Source organism: Cynara cardunculus (genome assembly GCF_001531365.2).
Source record: "Cynara cardunculus var. scolymus isolate 2C chromosome LG 10, CcrdV1, whole genome shotgun sequence".
In the NCBI taxonomy this organism is placed as follows: Eukaryota; Viridiplantae; Streptophyta; class Magnoliopsida; order Asterales; family Asteraceae; genus Cynara; species Cynara cardunculus.
This window is the reverse complement of record NC_037537.1, coordinates 14,695,198-14,705,859: the sequence shown is the minus strand read 5'-3', so window position 1 is coordinate 14,705,859 and position 10,662 is coordinate 14,695,198.

The following is a 10,662-nucleotide window of genomic DNA, read 5'->3' as shown; positions in this document are numbered from 1 at the left end:
TTTACGGACGGGGACTTTTATTTGGAAAATATACTCTCAAGCACATCAATTTAACATTTATTCAAAGTACAATAACGGTTAACAAATATAGCTTAGAAAAACCCGACTAAGCAGTTCCTTAGTCCAAATGTTTCAAGCAAAGCATCCACTAAGCAGTTCCTTAGCCCGAAGGTTTTGAGTAAAGCATCAACTAAGCAGTTCCTTAGCCCGAAGGTTTTGAGTAAATCATTGACTAAGCAGTTCCTTAGTCCAAAGATTTTAACCAAAAATAAACATGCATAGTTTGCTCAATCTCATGCCTTTCCCCCATAAAATAAACAAAAAAAGTAAAAGTGGGGCCGTAAGAACTCACAAGTTTGATGAATATCCAGAGGTTGCCCTAAGAAGCTTTCTAGGCTCGCCCGAACTTCCTGAACAGACCAATATCCAGCGCTAAATTACTTAAAGGTTTCTTGCCGAAGGTAAAGCAAAGTTGCTTTCAATGCAATGCCATCAAGGTTTTTATAAAATAAAAGCCGATATTTTAATATTTACTTTTTAAAAGAAACCTTCCAAATATCCACCTAATGACATCATCTTAAGTCACCCAAAAGAATGATGACAGCCGCCAATTTCTAAAATCAAGAATTTTTTAGTGGGTTTCAGACTCTTCTTAAATACTCTACAACCTTGAGTCACACGTCCCCAAAACCGATTGCATGCACCAAGAATGACAGCAATATTGGGGAGGGGTCTCAAGCTCATCATTTTCAAGAATTTAAACTCTAGCTTGAGTCATCATCTTCGAACAAACTCCATAAAATAAATTCCGATTCCAACGAGTTTTAAAAATAATAAATCTGATTAAAGATGCATGCAAGCTCCTATCATACATAAAATATGATCAGACCTCACATGCAAGGATTCTTTCCTACTTTCTTAGAGATTAAAGAACATGGATCACAGATTATCACCCTTTCGAAGACATTTGCAGGTCTTTGATGAACAATCTCCCCTCTTTAATTCCCATAAATTTACTAAAGAATCGAGTAGGTGAAGAAGAATGAAAACTTTCAAATTTTTGTGAAGATAGAATAGCTCAAAACATACCTTTTCTTAGAATCTTTAGCAATCCTTAAGAACAGTAGGAACCTTTAAGGCTTGCGAGGAGATGGAATCGGCTAAAGGGTGATTGAGATTAGAGAGAGGTGACAGAATTAGGCTGAGAGTTTGGAAATGAGAGTTTTCAAAGAAAGAGGGGGGTATTTATATGAAGGCTTTTTATAGAAGAAATGGGTTGGCCTCTAAAGGCCCAAGCCCTGTAAATTATCATTTTTTTCTAAGTAATAGAAACCCACTATAATTTATTCAAACAAAACAACTAAATAAAAGATTTTAAAACTCCACTCTTTAATAAATTAATTGGCCAACAAAATGGGACTTTGGAAAATTTTAAATTCTTAAATACAAAACTTAAAATATCAACTTTAATTTATTTGGAGCATTTCAAGACTATTTGGCATTGCACAAGTTAACTTTGTCAGTTACCCTCCGAAACGTGATCTTCCGAACCAATCTTAGGTATTAAGCAAAATGATCTCTAATCATCATAGATAAATCCTAGCAAGACTTAATTCTCAATAAAGACCCTAAAATAAGGTGCTAACCTGAAATTCTGAAATGACGGATTGTCACAATCTCCCCAAGCCAAAAAAATTTCTTCCCGAAATTTATGCGTCAAATTCAGATCATGACTTGTTCGAGAATAAGTGGGGATACTGGCTTTTCATGAAATGTTCTCTTTCCCACATATATTCCGGTCCATGCCTGGAGTTCCAACAAACTTTCACAATTGGAATCTTGCTGCGCCTCAACTGCTTGACTTTACTATCAAGGATTTCGACCGGCTCCTCAATGAAGCGTAACCGTTCGTTAATTTGAATGTCTTTCATGGGTAAGATCATTGTTTCATCGGGGAAGCACTTCTTAAGGTTTGATACATGAAATGTATCATGAATGGCACTCAGCTCTGGGGGTAAACTTAGTTTGTAAGCCACCGGTCCGATTCTTTCGAGAATAACAAATGGACCAACATACCTTGGACTAAGCTTCCCTTTCTTACCGAAGCGTACAATCCCTTTCCACGGAGATAGCTTCAATAGGACTTTGTCACCCACTTGAAATTCCAACGGTTTCCTTCGGTTATCGGCATAGCTCTTTTGTCGGTCTCTCACAGCTTTAAGTCTTTCTTGGATGATTGAGATTTTGTCGATGGTCTCCTGAATAATGTCAGGTTTAATCAACTGTCTGCCACCAACTTCCACCCAGCTGAGTGGCGATCTACATTTACGCCCATACAAAGCTTCATATGGTGCGCACTGGATGCTGGTGTGATAGTTGTTATTGTAGGAGAATTCAACCAATGGCAGATGAGTATCCCAACTGTCCCCAAAGTCTATTACACAGGCCCGCAACATATCCTCCAGCATTTGGATTGTCCTTTCTGTTTGCCCATCCGTCTGAGGATGATAGGAAGTGCTCAAATCCAATCTCGTGCCTAGTGCTTTTTGGACTGATTGCCATAATCTGGATGTAAAGCGGCTATCTCTATCTAAAATGATAGAAATAGGTACTCCATGCCGCGATACAATCTCATTGATATACAACTGCGGCAACCTTTCCGTACTAAAGTCTTCTCGAATAGGTAAGAAATGGGCAGATTTCGTAAGTTGGTCCACTATGACCCATATTGAGTTGTATCCCTTCCTCGTTCTCGGTAACTTTGTGACGAAATCCATTGTTATCTGATCCCATTTCCATTGGGGAATCTTCGATTGCTGAAGAAGACCAGATGGTTTCTGATGTTCAACTTTTACTCTTGCACAGGTTAAACACTGACTCACGTACAAGGCAACGTCCTTCTTCATCCCTGGCCACCAGTAATAATCTCTTAGCTCCTTGTACATCTTAATGGTTCCTGGATGAATTGAGTATCTCGAACGATGTGCTTCCTCTAAGATTATTGACCGGAGACTGTCATTCTTTGGTATCCAAACTCTTTCTCTAAAGTAACGCACCCCATCTTCTCGAGTTTCGAATTCCTTCTCTAGGCGATACAGGGTTTCGTTCTTTAGGTTCTCTGGTTTCAACGCTTCTTATTGAGTTTCAAGAATTTGCGTTTTTAGATTCGTTTGGACCAACAGTCCCATGGCTCGAACTCTCGATGGTTTCACTTTCTCTTTTCGGCTTAAGGCGTCCGCTACCACGTAGGCTTTCCCCGGATGATACTTAATTTCGCAATCATAATCGTTGAGAAGTTCAACCCACCTCCGTTGTCTCATATTCAGCATCTTTTGATCAAATATATGTTGAAGGCTCTTATGATCGGTGAAAATGGTGCATTTGGTGTCGTAAAGATAGTGCCTCCATATCTTAAGTGCGAATACTACTGCTCCCAATTCGAGGTCATGTGTAATATAATTCTTCTCATGCACTTTAAGTTGTCTTGAGGCATATGCAATGACCTTATCTTTTTGCATCAATACGCATCCCAATCCATGATGCGATGCATCACAAAAGACTACAAAGTTTTTCGAACCCTCTAGTAAGGATAAAATAGGTGCATTGCATAGATTCTGTTTGAGAGTCTCGAAGGCTTCTTCTTGCTTCTCTCCCCAAGTGAACTTCTTATCCTTTTGGGTTAAGGCTGTGAGCGGCTGTGCGATTTTTGAAAAGTTCGCGATGAACCGCCGATAATAGCCTGCTAACCYAAGGARTTGACGGATTTTCGTAGGGGTTCTTGGGGCTTCCTAATTTCTAATGGCCTCAATTTTGGCAGGATCTACCTGAATTCCTTTTTCATTGACTATATGACCCATAAACTGTACTTCTCGTATCCAGAATTCGCATTTAGAAAATTTTGCGTACGATTTCTCGCTTCAGAGTAATTCCAAAATTATCCTCAGATGTTGCTCATTGCCCTCCTTGCTTCTGGAATAAATTAATATGTCGTCTATGAAGACGATTACAAATTTATCCACGTACGTCCTACAAACTCTATTCATTAGGTCCATGAAGATAGTTGGTGCATTGGTTAGCCCGAATGGCATAACCATAAATTCGTAATGACCGTACAGGGTCCTGAAGGCTGTTTTGGGAATGTCCTCTTCCCAAACTCTCACTTGGTGATATCTGGAACGTAGGTCAATCTTGGAAAAATATTTCGCTCCTTGGAGTTGATCAAACAAATCATCGATTCTAGGAAGAGGGTATCTGTTCTTTATGGTCAACTTATTAAGTTCTCTATAATCAATGCACATTTGCATTGACCCATCTTTCTTTTTAACGAATAGAACCGGTGTACCCCAAGGAGAATAACTTGGTCTTATAAATCCTCTGTCTAATAACTCCTGAAGTTGGGTTGACATTTCTTGCATTTCCGATGGTGCCAAGCGATAAGGTGCCATTACCACCGGGGCAGCTCTAGGAATTTAGTTGATACCGAATTCGACTTGCCTTTGTGGGGGTAGGCCTGGTAAATCCTTAGGAAATACATCGTAGAATTCCCTAACTACAGGTAAATCCTCAATACTTTTCTCCTTGTCCTTTCCATCAATCACATTTGCCATATATGCAGTGTAATTCTTTTTCAGATACTTTCGCATCTTCATGCAGGATACCATCTTAATCTTTCGATCCAACTTGTCTCCCTGGACCACAATTGGTTCCATTCCATCTTGAGGAATCCGAATACACTTCTTCGAACATACAATCTCAGCTTGGTTTTTGGATAGCCAATCCATGCCTACAATTATGTCGAAACCTCCTAGTTCGACCGGTATAAGGTCTATGCTAAACTTCTTATTGGCTAAGCTCAGATTGCAGTTCATAATTACGTTTCTAGCTTTGAATTCTTGACCATTAGCAAACTCAATTACAAAGGCTTCTTTCAACTTCTGGGGCTTTAAGTTAATTTTCTGCTTAAAGTCCAGTGACACAAAACTTCTATCTGCCCCTGAGTCAAATAGGACTGAAGCAAATTCATTATTCAGAAGAAATGTACCTGAAACCACGTTGGGATCCTCTCTAGCTTCTCTGGCTCCGATCTCAAATGCTCTGCCCCGTGCCTGACCTCCTGGGTTTCCGGAACTGACCTGTCGGGTCTGGCTTGCATTTGCCCCTGATTTCCTTTTTGGACAAGTATTCCTCATGTGATCTGGACTCCCACAATCGAAAAATAATCGTTTCCGGCAATCCTTTGCTGTGTGACCCCCTAGATCACATCTTTGACAAATGATGCAATTCCCCCGATGCGGAAATTTGCACTTATTGCACTTAGTCGTATCATCTTGCCTTACCACCTGCGTCTATGCACCAAAATTCCTTACTGTCCTTCTGTTCCTGTCAAATCTTCCCCCAATTCTTTGATCCCCATGCTCCTCCATCTTTCTCTTTCCCTTAGCAAATCCTCCAGATCAAATAGCATTATTTGTGAGCTTGGTGGCAACGTCTATTGCCTCCTGAAGAGTCTTTAGATTGGCCGAGGTAATGTTTCCTCGAATCTCTGGAGACAATCCCCAAATATATCTTTCTATTCGCACTTCCTCTTGCATTACTAGATGTGGCACTAGGTTCGCCAGTTCATGAAATCGAACCGTATATGCAGATATATTATCCCCTTTCATTTCAAGATTCCATAACTCCATTTCCAGCTTTTGAAGTTCACTCCTGGGGCAGTATTCGGCCTTAAGGAGTTTCTTGAACTCCTCCCATGAAAGTTGGTTGACCGCTTCTCGACCTCTAGTCTGCACCAAGGTATTCCACCAGGTAAGTGCCCTTCCTTGCAACAAACATGCCGCATACTCCACTTTGTTTGCTTCCGAACAATTACTGATATGGAGAACAGATTCCATACTTTCTATCCAAGTCAATAGTCCTACAGACCCCTCAGTCCCATTGAATTCTTTTGGATTGCAGGATCTGAATGTTTTGTAAGTGCATTCTTTGGGAGGTCTAGACTCAGAGTTTAATGGTTGTTTGGCATTCAAACCAGCAGCCACTTGACTAACTATGTTGGGAAGTGCGGCTAGAAGTTGCTCTGACACAAGTCGTGCAACTTCGGGGTTCTCTCTCCTTGGCGGCATTTTCTATGGCCTAAATCAGATGGGAGTTCATCATTAATATAGCAATACTATGACGATATCTCTTAGTTATGCAATGATACCAAAAATGTTCTTCGCAAGGGAAATAATCAGGTATTACTATAACCGAATTAGAGTAAACTTATTCATAAAATAAATTTACATAATAAGCATTCTTCAAAAGGTGTCCATGATTTGATATACGGTGGCAAGTACAAAATAGGATCTCTAGTAACAGTACAAAAGAGTGAGTATCATATCCTTAATTCTTCTTCTAGAACATCCATCCTATGATGATTCCCATCAATAGCATCATCACTCCACTCACTACCATCCATCTATACAATCTCCTTATTTCCTGCCTTGCTGCAGCGACAGCATCCGCGTTCCTTAGCATGCTCTCATGGTGTGCTTCCATCACATCGAACAGATTGTTTAATATGTGATGATGATATCCTAGCCGAGTCTGGTGCACTAGTGTATCGGATGCAATTCTCGTCACCCAGTCTCTTTCTGCCGGATTCATGCCCGAAGCGCAGGACGCAAGTACCCCAGTTACCATTTGAGTTATTCTGTTCCCCAATTGAGATCGGGATGACTCCCCTATGACCCTATTAGAGTCGTCAAATGCCACACGCTGCGGTAGTGGGATGTTCTTTCTTGGCGTGACTCTGATCCTTGAGCCATGATAGGTCCGTGGTGGAACATCGGGCACTAGTTCTGCTTGGGGTAAGATAGATGCTCGAGGAGTGGCAGCTGTTTCACTAGTCGCCGTGTCTTGCTCGTACGGGTCAATCTTTTCATCGCGAGCCGAGTTCTTCCTAGAGCGACCAACCACGTAACCGGATTCATCGGCTGAGTATTCACTAGGATCGGAAGACATCGTAGAGATTTGCGACAATAATAATCTTAATCAATAATATGCACTATCTAACAAACGCTTAGTGATACAATGGAAGCTTCTAAACAATACTTAATAGTGACAATCATGCTGGATCCTCTGGACAATACCTCTTGTTAAACTACCAGAGCTTCTGATCGTGAGACCAGAGCCTCTGGTTGCACTAAAGTTCTTAGAGAATGATTTCTTATCCATCGGTTCTCTAACAACTCATTGAAATTCCAATTGTCCTCTGTTGGTTCACATATAAACTCAGAACAATTAAAGATTTTTCGTCCATCGATCCTCTGGTTCCTCATAGTGCACTTACCAGAGCTTCTGGTTACAAGACCAAAGCCTCTGGTTCAACTTCTACACTTAGAAAAATACTAAGCAATCCGTCAATGGATCCTCTGGTTCCTCATAGGGCATTTACCAGAGCTTCTGGTTACAAGACTAGAGCCTCTGGTTCAACTTCTACACTTAGAAAAATACTAAGCAATCCGTCCATCGATCATCTGGTTCCTCATAGGGCACTTACCAGAGCTTCTGGTTACAAGATCAGAGCATCTGGTTCCTTATAATGCAATTACCAGAGCTTCTGGTTACAAGACCAGAGCCTCTGGTTCAATTATCATATTAGAAAAATACTAAGCAGCTTATCCATCGGTCCTCTTGTTCCTCATAATGCACTTACCAGAGCCTCTGGTTACAAGACCAGAGCCTCTGGTTCAACATCTATACTTAGAGAAATACTAAGCAGCCTATCCATCGGTCCTCTGGTCCTCTTGACCAGCGCCTCTGGTCCTACATGGACGCTTAACAAAATTAAGGGATTTACTTTCCATCGCCTCTGGTCCTCTTGACCAGCGCCTTTGGTCCTACACGGACACTTAACAAAATTAAGGGATTTCTACCCTTCGCCTCTGGTCTTCTTGACTAGCGCCTCTGGTCCTACACGGACACTTAACAAAATTGACAAATCTACTTTTCATCGCCTCTGGTCTTCTTGACCAGCGCCTCTGGTCCGACACGGACACTTAAAAAAATTAAGGGATTTCTACCCTTCGCCTCTGGTCTTCTTGACCAGAGCCACTGGTCGGCCAAGGCAATGGATATTCATAAAAGTGCAACATAACTCATGCCTTTTATAACAATTTCTTTTGCTGGAGCATACCTCTGGTTCGACGGATTAAGTTTTTCTCATTACACGTAAAATAAGCACAGGTGATCAGGCTCTGCTTAAGCTACATGTAACAATATGACCTGCTTTAAAATCTTATGATTTCAAATTTCTTGAAAATATTTTGGTTATAATTGATGGTTTTTTTTTTAAAGAAAACCAGCGTTCTCTATAGCTGAGGCTCTGATACCAAATCTGTCACACCCCACTAAAGCGGAAACACGAGATGTAACAGGCAAGCGAGTCATAGCAACAGTTAATGAATAACACCATTCTAAGTTGTTCAAAAACAAAACAAGTTTATTGACATAACTGAAATTAGAACTGAATACAGTTTTCTCAAAATACTTCAATTTCAGACTTTAATCGATCTTGCCACGAGTATGCTCCCAAAACAGAACCAACTTTACTTAAATCCTGAAAAGCATGAAAATAAAACAAGGTCAACTACAAAGAGTTGGTGAGTTCACGGGTTTTCATATGCACAAAACATTTCAATGCATAAACCAAGTAATTGCAAACTTATGCGAATTCTTTGCACTTAATAAAWGTAAATCTCTCACGATGTAGAACTTGAGACGCTACTGAGCCTTACCTGACCAACTGCGCCATTAATTTTCGAACAACTAAAAGTAGCCGGTACACTACTTAGGTCCCACAGTTTGATACAGTACTAATTCAGCGGTGGTCCAAATTCCATATGATTACACCAAGAAAAACGTAGGTAATGTGCACCCCTTTCTGGGTGGAACTGTCAACAAAATAGCGGCTATCCACAATACCACGGGCCGAGGATGTAACCGAGTTAACAAGTAGCGTTTACGGACGGGGACTTTTATTTGGAAAATATACTCTCAAGCACATCAATTTAACATTTATTCAAAGTGCAATAACAGTTAATAAATATTACTTAGAAAAACCCGACTAAGCAGTTCCTTAGTCCAGAGGTTTCAAGCAAAGCATCGACTAAGCAGTTCCTTAGTCTGAAGGTTTTGAGTAAAGCATCGACTAAGCAGTTCCTTAGCCCGAAGGTTTTGAGTAAAGCATCGACTAAGCAGTTCATTAGCCCGAAGGTTTTGAGTAAAGCATCGACTAAGCAGTTCCTTAGCCCGAAGGTTTKGAGTWAAGCATCRACTAAGCAGTTCCTTAGCCCGAAGGTTTTGAGTAAAGCATTGACTAAGCAGTTCCTTAGTCTAAAGATTTCAACCAAAAATAAACATGCATAGTTTGCTCAATCTCATGCTTTTCCCCCATAAAATAAACAAAAACAGTAAAAGTGGGGCCGTAAGAACTCACTAGTTTGATGAATATCCAGAGGTTGCCCTTAGAAGATTTCTAGGCTCGCCCGAACTTCCTGAACAGACCAATATCCAGCGCTAAATTACTTAAAGGTTTCTTGCCCAAGGTAAAGCAAAGTTGCTTTCAATGCAATGCCATCAAGGTTTTTATAAAATAAAAGCCGATATTATAATATTTACTTTCTAAAAGGAACCTTCCAAATATCCACCTAATGACATCATCTTAAGTCACCCAAAACAATGATGACAGCCGCCAATTTCTAAAATCAAGAATTTTTTAGTGGGTTTGAGACTCTTCTTAAATACTCTACAACCTTGAGTCACACGTCCCCAAAACCGATTGCATGCACCAAGAATGACAGCAATGATGGGGAGGGGTCTCAAGCTCATCATTTTCAAGAATTTAAACTCTAGCTTGAGTCATCATATTCGAACAAACTCCAGAAAATAAATTCCGATTCCAATGAGTTTTAAAAATAATAAATCTGATTAAAGTGCATGCAAGCTCCTATCATACATAAAATATGATCAGACCTCACATGCAAGGATTCTCTCCTACTTTCTTAGAGATTAAAGAACATGGATCACAGATTATCACCCTTTCGAAGACATTTGCAGGTCTTTGATGAACAATCTCCCATCTTTAATTCCCATAAATTTACTAAAGAATCGAGTAGGTGAAGAAGAATGAAAACTTTCGAATTTTTGTGAAGATAGAATAGCTCAAAACATACCTTTTCTTAGAATCTTTAGCAATCCTTAAGAATAGCAGGAACCTTTAAGGCTTGCGAGGAGATGGAAGCGGCTGGAGGGTGATTGAGATTAGAGAGAGGTGACAGAATTAGGCTGAGAGTTTTCAAAGAAAGAGGGGGTATTTATATGAAGGCTTTTTATAGAAGAAATGGGCTGGCCATTAAAGGCCCAAGCCCTATAAATTATCATTTTGTTCTAAGTAATAAAAACCCCACTATAATTTATTCAAACAAAACAACTAAATAAAAGATTTTAAAACTCCACCCTTTAATAAGTTAATTGGCTAACAAAATGGGACTTTGGAAAATTTTAAATTCTTAAATACAAAACATAAAATATCAACTTTAATTTATTTGGAGCATTTCAAGACTATTTGGCATTGCACAAGTTAACTTTGTTAGTTACCTGCCGAAACGTGATCTTCCGAAC